Source organism: Salmo trutta, chromosome 17 (assembly GCF_901001165.1).
Source record: "Salmo trutta chromosome 17, fSalTru1.1, whole genome shotgun sequence".
Classification (NCBI taxonomy): domain Eukaryota; kingdom Metazoa; phylum Chordata; class Actinopteri; order Salmoniformes; family Salmonidae; genus Salmo; species Salmo trutta.
Window position 1 is genome coordinate 56,104,009 of NC_042973.1, and position 13,353 is coordinate 56,117,361.

Consider the following 13,353-nt stretch of genomic DNA (forward strand, 5'->3'; position numbering starts at 1 on the left):
TAACTTAATAACCTCCTCTCAACTACCTTACTGGGGAATATACATTTATTAAACACATAGTGATGTTTTCATATCTCTAACTTTAATAACCTCTCCACTACCTCTACTGGGGAATATACATTATTAAACACATAGTGATGTTTTCATATCTCTAACTTTAATAACCTCCTCAACTACCTCTACTGGGGAATATACATTTATTAAACACATAGTGATGTGTTCATATCTCTAACTTTAATAACCTCCTCAACTACCTCTACTGGGGAATATACATTTATTAACACATAGTGATGTTTTCATATCTCTAACTTTAAAAACCTCTCAACTACCTCTACTGGGGAATATACATTTATTAAACACATAGTGATGTTTTCATATCTCTAACTTTAATAACCTCTCAACTACCTCTACTGGGGAATATACATTTATTAAACACATAGTGATGTTTTCATATCTCTAACTTTAATAACCTCCTCTCAACTACCTCTACTGGGGAATATACATTTATTAAACACATAGTGATGTTTTCATATCTCTAACTTTAATAACCTCCCTCAACTACCTCTACTGGGGAATATACATTTATTAAACACATAGTGATGTTTTCATATCTCTAACTTTAATAACCTCCCCTCAACTACCTCTACTGGGGAATATACATTTATTAAACACATAGTGATGTTTTCATATCTCTAACTTTAATAACCTCCCCTCAACTACCTCTACTGGGGAATATACATTTATTAAACACATAGTGATGTTTCATATCTCTAACTTTAATAACCCCTCAACTACCTCTACTGGGGAATATACATTATTAAACACATAGTGATGTTTTCATATCTCTAACTTTAATAACCTCCCCTCAACTACCTCTACGGGGAATATACATTTATTAAACACATAGTGATGTTTCATATCTCTAACTTTAATAACCTCCTCTCAACTACCCTCTACTGGGGGAATATACATTTATTAAACACATAGTGATAGTTTTCATATCTCTAACTTTAATAAACTCCCTCAACTACCTCTACTGGGGAATATACATTTATTAAACACATAGTGATGTTTTCATATCTCTAACTTTAATAACCTCCTCAACTACCTCTACTGGGGAATATACATTTATTAAACACATAGTGATGTTTTCATATCTCTAACTTTAATACCTCCTCTCAACTACCTCTACTGGGGAATATACATTTATTAAACACATAGTGATGTTTTCATATCTCTAACTTTAATAACCTCTCAACTACCTCTACTGGGGAATATACATTTATTAAACACATATTGATGTTTTCATATCTCTAACTTTAATAACCTCCTCTCAACTACCTCTACTGGGGAATATACATTTATTAAACACATAGTGATGTTTTCATATCTCTAACTTTAATAACCTCTCAACTACCTCTACTGGGGAATATACATTTATTAAACACATAGTGATGTTTCATATCTCTAACTTTAATAACCTCCTCTCAACTACCTCTACTGGGGAATATACATTTATTAACACATAGTGATGTTTTCATATCTCTAACTTTAATAACCTCCTCTCAACTACCTCTACTGGGGAATATACATTATTAAACACATAGTGATGTTTTCATATCTCTACTTAATAACCCTTCAACTACCTCTACTGGGGAATATACATTTATTAAACACATAGTGATGTTTTCATATCTCTAACTTTAATAACCTCTCAACTAACTACCTCTACTGGGGAATATACATTTATTAAACACATAGTGATGTTTTCATATCTCTAACTTTAATACCTCTCAACTACCTCTACTGGGAATATACATTTATTAAACACATAGTGATGTTTCATATCTCTAACTTAATAACCTCTCAACTACCTCTACTGGGGAATATACATTATTAAAACATAGTGATGTTTTCATATCTCTAACTTAATAACCTCTCAACTACCTCTACTGGGGAATATACATTTATTAAACACATAGTGATGTTTTCATATCTCTAACTTTAATAACCTCCTCTCAACTACCTCTACTGGGGAATATACATTTATTAAACACTAGTGATGTTTATATCTCTAACTTAATAACCTCCTCTCAACTACCTCTACTGGGGAATATCATTTATTACAAACATAGGATGTTTTATATCTCTAACTTTATAAACTCCTCTCAACTACCTCTACTGGGGAATATACATTTATTAAACACATAGTGATGTTTTCATATCTCTAACTTAATAACTCCTCTCAACTACCTCTACCTGGGGAATATACATTTATAAACACATAGTGATGTTTTTCATATCTCTAACTTTAATAACCTCCCTCAACTACCTCTACTGGGGAATATACATTATTAAAACACATAGTGATGTTTTCATATCTCTAACTTAAAACCTCCGCTCAACTACCTCTACTGGGGAATATACATTTATTAAACACATGTGATGTTTTATATCTCTAACTTTAATAACCTCTCAACTACCTCTACTGGGGAATATACATTTATTAAACACATAGTGATGTTTTTCATATCTCTAACTTATAACCTCATCACTACCTCTACTGGGGAATATACATTTATTAAACACATAGTGATGTTTTCATATCTCTAACTTTAATAACCTCTCAACTACCTCTACTGGGGAATATACATTATTAAACACATAGTGATGTTTTCATATCTCTAACTTTAATAACCTCTCAACTACCTCTACTGGGGAATATACATTTATTAAACACATAGTGATGTTTTCATATCTCTAACTTTAATAACCTCTCAACTACCTCTACTGGGGAATATACATTTATTAAACACATAGTGATGTTTTCATATCTCTAACTTTAATAACCTCCCTCAACTACCTCTACTGGGGAATATACATTTATTAAACACATAGTGATGTTTTCATATCTCTAACTTTAATAACCTCCCCTCAACTACCTCTACTGGGGAATATACATTATTAAACACATAGTGATGTTTTCATATCTCTAACTTTAATAACCTCCCTCAACTACCTCTACTGGGGAATATACATTTATTAAACACATAGTGATGTTTTTCATATCTCTAACTTTAATAACCCCTCAACTACCTCTACTGGGGAATATACATTTATTAAACACATAGTGATGTTTTCATATCTCTAACTTAATAACCTCCCCTCAACTACCCTCTACTGGGGAATATACATTTATTAAACACATAGTGATGTTTTCATATCTCTAACTTTAATAACCTCCTCTCAACTACCTCTACTGGGGAATATACATTTATTAAACACATAGTGATTTTTTCATATCTCTAACTTTAATAACTCCTCTCAACTACCTCTACTGGGGAATATACATTTATTAAACACATAGTGATGTTTTCATATCTCTAACTTTAATAACCTCTCAACTACCTCTACTGGGGAATATACATTTATTAAACACATAGTGATGTTTTTCATATCTCTAACTTTAATAACCTCCTCTCAACTACTCTACTGGGGAATATTACATTTATTAAACACATAGTGATGTTTTCATATCTCTAAAACTGTAATAACCTCTCAACTACCTCTACTGGGGAATATACATTTATTAAACCACATAGTGATGTTTTCATATCTCTAACTTTAATAACCTCCTCTCAACTACCTCTACTGGGGAATATACATTTATTAAACACATAGTGATGTTTTCATATCTCTAACTTTAATAACCTCCTCTCAACTACCTCTATGGGGAATATACATTTATTAAAACACATAGTGATGTTTTCATATCTCTAACTTTAATAGCCTCTCAACTACCTCTACTGGGGAATATACATTTATTAAACACATAGTGATGTTTTCATATCTCTAACTTTAATAACCTCTCAATACCTCTACTGGGAATATATATTTATTAAACACATAGTGATGTTTTCATATCTATAACTTTAATAACCTCTCAACTACCTCTACTGGGGAATATACCCTTTATTAAACACATAGTGATGTTTCATATCTCTAACTTTAATAACCTCTCAACTACCTCTACTGGGGAATATACATTTATTAAACACATAGTGATGTTTTCATATCTCTAACTTTAATAACCTCTCAACTACCTCTACTGGGGAATATACATTTATTAAACACATAGTGATGTTTTCATATCTCTAACTTTAATAACCTCCTCTCAACTACCTCTACTGGGGAATATACATTTATTAAACACATAGTGATGTTTTATATCTCTAACTTTAATAACCTCTCTCAACTACCTCTACTGGGGAATATACATTTATTAAACACATAGTGATGTTTATATCTCTAACTTTAATAACCTCCTCTCAACTACCTCTACTGGGGAATATACATTTATTAAACACATAGTGATGTTTTCATATCTCTAACTTAATAACCTCCTCAACTACCTCTACTGGGGAATATACATTTATTAAACACATAGTGATGTTTTCATATCTCTAACTTAATAACCTCCTCTCAACTACCTCTACTGGGGAATATACATTTATTAAACACATAGTGATGTTTTCATATCTCTAACTTTAATAACCTCTCAACTACCTCTACTGGGGAATATACATTTATTAAACACATAGTGATGTTTTCATATCTCTAACTTTAATAACCTCTCAACTACCTCTACTGGGGAATATACATTTATTAAACACATAGTGATGTTTCATATCTCTAACTTTAATAACCTCTCAACTACCTCTACTGGGGAATATACATTTATTAAACACATAGTGATGTTTTCATATCTCTAACTTTAATAACCTCTCAACTACCTCTACTGGGGAATATACATTTATTAAACACATAGTGATGTTTTCATATCTCCTACTATAATAACCTCTCAACTACCTCTACTGGGGAATATACATTTATTAAACACATAGTGATGTTTTCATATCTCTAACTTTAATAACCTCTCAACTACCTCTACTGGGGAATATACATTTATTAACACATAGTGATGTTTTCATATCTCTAACTTTAATAACCTCTCAACTACCTCTACTGGGGAATATACATTTATTAAACACATAGTGATGTTTCATATCTCTAACTTTAATACCTCCCCTCAACTACCTCTACTGGGGAATATACATTTATTAACACATAGTGATGTTTTCATATCTCTAACTTAATAACCTCCCCTCAACTACCTCTACTGGGGAATATACATTTATTAAACACATAGTGATGTTTTCATATCTCTAACTTTAATAACCTCCCCTCAACTACCTCTACTGGGGAATATACATTTATTAAACACATAGTGATGTTTCATATCTCTAACTTTAATAACCCTCAACTACCTCTACTGGGGAATATACATTTATTAAACACATAGTGATGTTTTCATATCTCTAACTTAATAACCTCCCCTCAACTACCTCTACTGGGGAATATACATTTATTAAACACATAGTGATGTTTTCATATCTCTAACTTTAATAACCTCCTCTCAACTACCTCTACTGGGGAATATACATTTATTAAACACATAGTGATGTTTTCAATATCTCTAACTTTAATAACCTCTCAACTACCTCTACTGGGGAATATAACATTTATTAAACACATAGTGATGGTTTTCATATCTCTAACTTTAATAACCCTCTCAACTACCTCTACTGGGGACTAGCATTTATTAAACACATGTGGATGTTTTCAGATCTCTAACTTTAATAACCTCTCAACTACCTCTACTGGGAATATACATTTATAAACACATAGTGATGTTTTCATATCTCTAACTTTAATAACCTCTCAACTACCTCTACTGGGGAATATACATTTATTAAACACATAGTGATGTTTTCATATCTCTAACTTTAATAACCTCCTCTCAACTAACTCTACTGGGGAATATACATTTATTAAACACATAGTGATGTTTTCATATCTCTAACTTTAATAACCTCCCCTCAACTACCTCTACTGGGGAATATACATTATTAAACACTAGTGATGTTTTCATATCTCTAACCTTTATACCCTTCCTCTCAACTACCTCTACTGGGGAATATACATTTATTAAACACATAGTGATGTTTTCATATCTCTAACTTTAATAACCTCTCAACTACCTCTACTGGGGAATATACATTTATTAAACACATAGTGATGTTTTCATATCTCTAACTTTAATAACCTCTCAACTACCTCTACTGGGGAATATACATTTATTAAACACATAGTGATGTTTTCATATCTCTAACTTTAATAACCTCCTCTCAACTACCTCTACTGGGGAATATACATTTATTAAACACATAGTGATGTTTTCATATCTCTAACTTTAATAACCTCTCAACTACCTCTACTGGGGAATATACATTTATTAAACACATAGTGATGTTTTCATATCTCTAACTTTAATAACCTCCCCTCAACTACCTCTACTGGGGAATATACATTTATTAAACACATAGTGATGTTTTCATATCTCTAACTTTAATAACCTCCTCTCAACTACCTCTACTGGGGAATATACATTTATTAAACACATAGTGATGTTTTCATATCTCTAACTTTAATAACCTCCTCTCAACTACCCTCTACTGGGGAATATACATTTATTAAACACATAGTGATGTTTTCATATCTCTAACTTTAATAACCTCCTCTCAACTACCTCTACTGGGGAATATACATTTATTAACACATAGTGATGTTTTCATATCTCTAACTTTAATAACCTCTCAACTACCTCTACTGGGGAATATACATTTATTAAACACATAGTGATGTTTTCATATCTCTAACTTTAATAACCTCCTCTCAACTACCTCTACTGGGGAATATACATTTATTAAACACATAGTGATGTTTTTCATATCTCTAACTTTAATAACCTCTCAACTACCTCTACTGGGGAATATACATTTATTAAACACATAGTGATGTTTTCATATCTCTAACTTAATAACCTCTCAACTACCTCTACTGGGGAATATACATTTATTAAACACATAGTGATGTTTTCATATCTCTAACTTTAATAACCTCTCAACTACCTCTACTGGGGAATATACATTTATTAAACACATAGTGATGTTTTCATATCTCTAACTTTAATAACCTCTCAACTACCTCTACTGGGGAATATACATTTATTAAACACATAGTGATGTTTCATATCTCTAACTTTAATAACCTCCTCTCAACTACCTCTACTGGGGAATATACATTTATTAAACACATAGTGATGTTTTCATATCTCTAACTTTAATAACCTCCTCTCAACTACCTCTACTGGGGAATATACATTTATTAAACACATAGTGATGTTTTATATCTCTAACTTTAATAACCTCTCAACTACCTCTACTGGGGAATATACATTTATTAAACACATAGTGATGTTTTCATATCTCTAACTTTAATAACCTCCTCTCAACTACCTCTACTGGGGAATATACATTTATTAAACACATAGTGATGTTTTATATCTCTAACTTTAATAACCTCTCAACTACCTCTACTGGGGAATATACATTTATTAAACACATAGTGATGTTTTCATATCTCTAACTTTAATAACCTCTCAACTACCTCTACTGGGGAATATACATTTATTAAACACATAGTGATGTTTTATATCTCTAACTTTAATAACCTCTCAACTACCTCTACTGGGGAATATACATTTATTAAACACATAGTGATGTTTTCATATCTCTAACTTTAATAACCTCCCCTCAACTACCTCTACTGGGGAATATACATTTATTAAACACATAGTGATGTTTTCATATCTCTAACTTTAATAACCTCTCAACTACCTCTACTGGGGAATATACATTTATTAAACACATAGTGATGTTTTCATATCTCTAACTTTAATAACCTCTCAACTACCTCTACTGGGGAATATACATTTATTAAACACATAGTGATGTTTTCATATCTCTAACTTTAATAACCTCTCAACTACCTCTACTGGGGAATATACATTTATTAAACACATAGTGATGTTTTCATATCTCTAACTTTAATAACCTCTCAACTACCTCTACTGGGGAATATACATTTATTAAACACATAGTGATGTTTTCATATCTCTAACTTTAATAACCTCCTCTCAACTACCTCTACTGGGGAATATACATTTATTAAACACATAGTGATGTTTTCATATCTCTAACTTTAATAACTTCTCAACTACCTCTACTGGGGAATATACATTTATTAAACACATAGTGATGTTTTATATCTCTAACTTTAATAACCTCTCAACTACCTCTACTGGGGAATATACATTTATTAAACACATAGTGATGTTTTCATATCTCTAACTTTAATAACCTCTCAACTACCTCTACTGGGGAATATACATTTATTAAACACATAGTGATGTTTTCATATCTCTAACTTTAATAACCTCCTCTCAACTACCTCTACTGGGGAATATACATTTATTAAACACATAGTGATGTTTTCATATCTCTAACTTTAATAACCTCTCAACTACCTCTACTGGGGAATATACATTTATTAAACACATAGTGATGTTTTCATATCTCTAACTTTAATAACCTCCCCTCAACTACCTCTACTGGGGAATATACATTTATTAAACACATAGTGATGTTTTCATATCTCTAACTTTAATAACCTCCTCTCAACTACCTCTACTGGGGAATATACATTTATTAAACACATAGTGATGTTTTCATATCTCTAACTTTAATAACCTCCTCTCAACTACCTCTACTGGGGAATGTACATTTATTAAACACATAGTGATGTTTTCATATCTCTAACTTTAATAACCTCCTCTCAACTACCTCTACTGGGGAATATACATTTATTAAACACATAGTGATGTTTTCATATCTTTAACTTTAATAACCTCTCAACTACCTCTACTGGGGAATATACATTTATTAAACACATAGTGATGTTTTCATATCTCTAACTTTAATAACCTCCTCTCAACTACCTCTACTGGGGAATATACATTTATTAAACACATAGTGATGTTTTCATATCTCTAACTTTAATAACCTCTCAACTACCTCTACTGGGGAATATACATTTATTAAACACATAGTGATGTTTTCATATCTCTAACTTTAATAACCTCTCAACTACCTCTACTGGGGAATATACATTTATTAAACACATAGTGATGTTTCATATCTCTAACTTTAATAACCTCTCAACTACCTCTACTGGGGAATATACATTTATTAAACACATAGTGATGTTTTCATATCTCTAACTTTAATAACCTCTCAACTACCTCTACTGGGGAATATACATTTATTAAACACATAGTGATGTTTTCATATCTCTAACTTTAATAACCTCTCAACTACCTCTACTGGGGAATATACATTTATTAAACACATAGTGATGTTTTTCATATCTCTAACTTTAATAACCTCCTCTCAACTACCTCTACTGGGGAATATACATTTATTAAACACATAGTGATGTTTTCATATCTCTAACTTTAATAACCTCCTCTCAACTACCTCTACTGGGGAATATACATTTATTAAACACATAGTGATGTTTTCATATCTCTAACTTTAATAACCTCTCAACTACCTCTACTGGGGAATATACATTTATTAAACACATAGTGATGTTTTCATATCTCTAACTTTAATAACCTCCTCTCAACTACCTCTACTGGGGAATATACATTTATTAAACACATAGTGATGTTTTCATATCTCTAACTTTAATAACCTCTCAACTACCTCTACTGGGGAATATACATTTATTAAACACATAGTGATGTTTCATATCTCTAACTTTAATAACCTCCCCTCAACTACCTCTTCAACCTCATATAACAAAGGCAAAAAACGTTTTGAGAACAGGATGGCCACACCCCCACTTTTTGAGTTTTTATGACTACACACCACTGTCCCCCCCACTCCTGTTTCCACATTACTTCATTTTCAATATTACTACGCGTTTCTTGTAGGAAAATGATCTCAATTCCCTTTCCCTTTATTAACTCATACACTACAGAGAGAATACAGTAGACGGCATGTGTCAAAAAAGTGATTGATGACCTATTTTATATATCGCGTGTGTGACGACCCTCCCACTCTGTCTGCTGTATTTTCTCTCTTTGCTCTTGTTCCTCATTAGGATGCCAGTGGGCGGAGTTGGAAGGGTCGTCAGCTTGATGGGAAACACCTGGGCTCGGGTGTGTCCCAGGATAAAGACACCTCTTCCACAGTCATTGGGAAGACTCTCTCCATGCAGACACCTTGTTTTTGGTTGTGCTAGTTATGGTATCGAATAAATATATATTTTTGATACTCCTTGTCTCCACGTTGTCTCCCTTTTGTTGCGAACTCTGAGCCGGTTCGTAACAGCGTGGTTATGCCCTTTTATGGACATCCTGTCCGGATGTTCTCACGCTATGGAGTGAGTGTTTATGTAACCTGATAGTGCAGTTGTTCCTTTGAAGTATCTGTTTTGGGTAAAGCATCTGTTTGCAATAAACTGTCCTGATGATTGATGTATTGTGACCTTGTTGAACTGTGGAATGTGTTTGAACATTTGAAAGAGTTGGGAAATGTTGTAGTGAACTGATGTTTCTGTTGTTTAGGGATCTTGTATATGTACCAGTCATGTTGCAGTGAACTGATATCTGCTGTTTAGGGATCTTGTATATGTAACAGTCATGTTGTAGTGAACTGATATCTCTGTTGTTTAGGGATCTTGTATATGAAACAGTCATTTCCGGGGTAGGTATGCTTCAGTATAAGTAAGAGATGTGAACATTAAGAGTGAAAGGAAACCTCAAGAGAGATAAACTACATAAAACATGCCTCCTAGACCAATTGTCAGTGTATTGTGTCCTTCGTGTCATGAACACAATGACAAAACCATCGATGCCATTCTTTGTGAGGCCCCTGATTGTTTTAATGGTGTGCTGGATATGAGTGACGGACATATGGGTTACATTTTCAAACCGGACGATTCTACGGTGAAGATTTTCACAAACAGCTGTCTCAGCACCCTTTTTCAAAAATAGGAAGTTTTTCTCCTGCGTTGTGGATGAGAGAATGGCTTAAGATACGACTTGCTCTATGTCAGATCTAACAGGCCCTGAGTGGAACATCCCTGTCTGGGTAGGATACGCATTGGAAGAGGAAGTCTGTGGGCCAGATGATTTGAAAGCCATAAGAATCTCTTCAGTGGCGTATAGACCAGACTCCAAAGTAACAATATTAGGTTGTGCCGAATTCAATAGCTCAATGCAACCAAATCTGTTAGTTTGTATGTATTTTCCAAAGCTACCAGATCTGTTAGTTGGTATGTATTTTCTGTACAGAGGTCAACTACTTTGTGCCTGTAGGGGGTCTATATGTACATAACAACAGTTACACAGCAGGGGGTCTATATGTACATAACAACAGGTACACAGCAGGGGGTCTATATGTACATAACAACAGGTACACAGCAGGGGGTCTATATGTACATAACAGTTACACAGCAGGGGGACTATATGTACATAACAACAGTTACACAGCAGGGGGTCTATATGTACATAACAACAGGGGATCTATATGTACATAACAGGTACACAGCAGGGGGTCTATATGCACATAACAGTTACACAGCAGGGGGTCTATATGTACATAACAACAGGGGGTCTATATGTACATAACAACAGGGGTCTATATGTACATAACAACAGTTACACAGCAGGGGGTCTATGTGTACATAACAACAGTTACACAGCAGGGGGTCTATATGTACATAACAACAGGTACACAGCAGGGGGTCTATATGTACATAACAACAGTTACACAGCAGGGGGTCTATATGTACATAACAACAGGTACACAGCAGGGGATCTATATGTACATAACAACAGTTACACAGCAGGGGGTCTATATGTACATAACAACAGGTACACAGCAGGGGGTCTATATGTACATAACAACAGATACACAGCAGGGGGTCTATATGTACATAACAACAGGTACACAGCAGGGGGTCTATATGTACATAACAACAGGGGGTCTATATGTACATAACAACAGTTACACAGCAGGGGGTCTATATGTACATAACAACAGGGGGTCTATATGTACATAACAGGTACACAGCAGGGGGTCTATATGCACATAACAGTTACACAGCAGGGGGTCTATATGTACATAACAACAGGGGGTCTATATGTACATAACAACAGTTACACAGCAGGGGGTCTATGTGTACATAACAACAGTTACACAGCAGGGGGTCTATATGTACATAACAACAGGTACACAGCAGGGGGTCTATATGTACATAACAACAGTTACACAGCAGGGGGTCTATATGTACTTAACAACAGGTACACAGCAGGGGGTCTATATGTACATAACAACAGTTACAAAGCAGGCGGTCTATATGTACATAACAACAGGGGGTCTATATGTACATAACAACAGGGGGTCTATATGTACATAACAACAGGTACACAGCAGGGGGTCTATATGTACATAACAACAGTTACACAGCAGGGGGTCTATATGTACATAACAACAGTTAAACAGCAGGGGGTCTATATGTACATAACAGTTAGACAGCAGGGGGTCTATATGTACATAACAACAGGGGGTCTATATGTACATAACAACAGGGGGTCTATATGTACATAACAACAGGGGGTCTATATGTACATAACAACAGGGGGTCTATATGTACATAACAGCAGGGGGTCTATGTGTACATAACAACAGTTACACGGCAGGGGGTCTATATGTACATAACAACAGGTACACAGCAGGGGGTCTATATGTACATAACAACAGTTACACAGCAGGGGGTCTATATGTACATAACAACAGGTACACAGCAGGGGGTCTATATGTACATAACAACAGTTACACAGCAGGGGGTCTATATGTACATAACAACAGGGGGTCTATATGTACATAACAACAGGGGGTCTATATGTACATAACAACAGGTACACAGCAGGGGGTCTATATGTACATAACAACAGTTACACAGCAGGGGGTCTATATGTACATAACAACAGTTAAACAGCAGGGGGTCTATATGTACATAACAGTTAGACAGCAGGGGGTCTATATGTACATAACAACAGGGGGTCTATATGTACATAACAACAGGGGGTCTATATGTACATAACAACAGGGGGTCTATATGTACATAACAACAGGGGGTCTATATGTACATAACAACAGGGGGTCTATATGTACATAACAACAGGGGGTCTATATGTACATAACAACAGTTACACAGCAGGGGGTCTATATGTACATAACAACAGGGGGTCTATATGTACATAACAACAGGTACACAGCAGGGGGTCTATATGTACATAACAACAGGTACACAGCAGGG

The 13,353-nt window shown here is 34.1% G+C and overlaps 1 long non-coding RNA gene and 1 pseudogene across 1 annotated transcript in view; one reads left to right on the plus strand and one right to left on the minus strand.

Moving 5' to 3' along the window:
- Window positions 1-13,353, minus strand: part of LOC115152460 (uncharacterized) — a 313,979-nt gene that overhangs the window by 268,492 nt on the left and 32,134 nt on the right. The gene's annotated exons all lie outside the window — the stretch shown is intronic.
- LOC115152442 (zinc finger protein 208-like) overlaps window positions 1-13,353 on the plus strand; it is a 339,225-nt pseudogene that overhangs the window by 263,895 nt on the left and 61,977 nt on the right.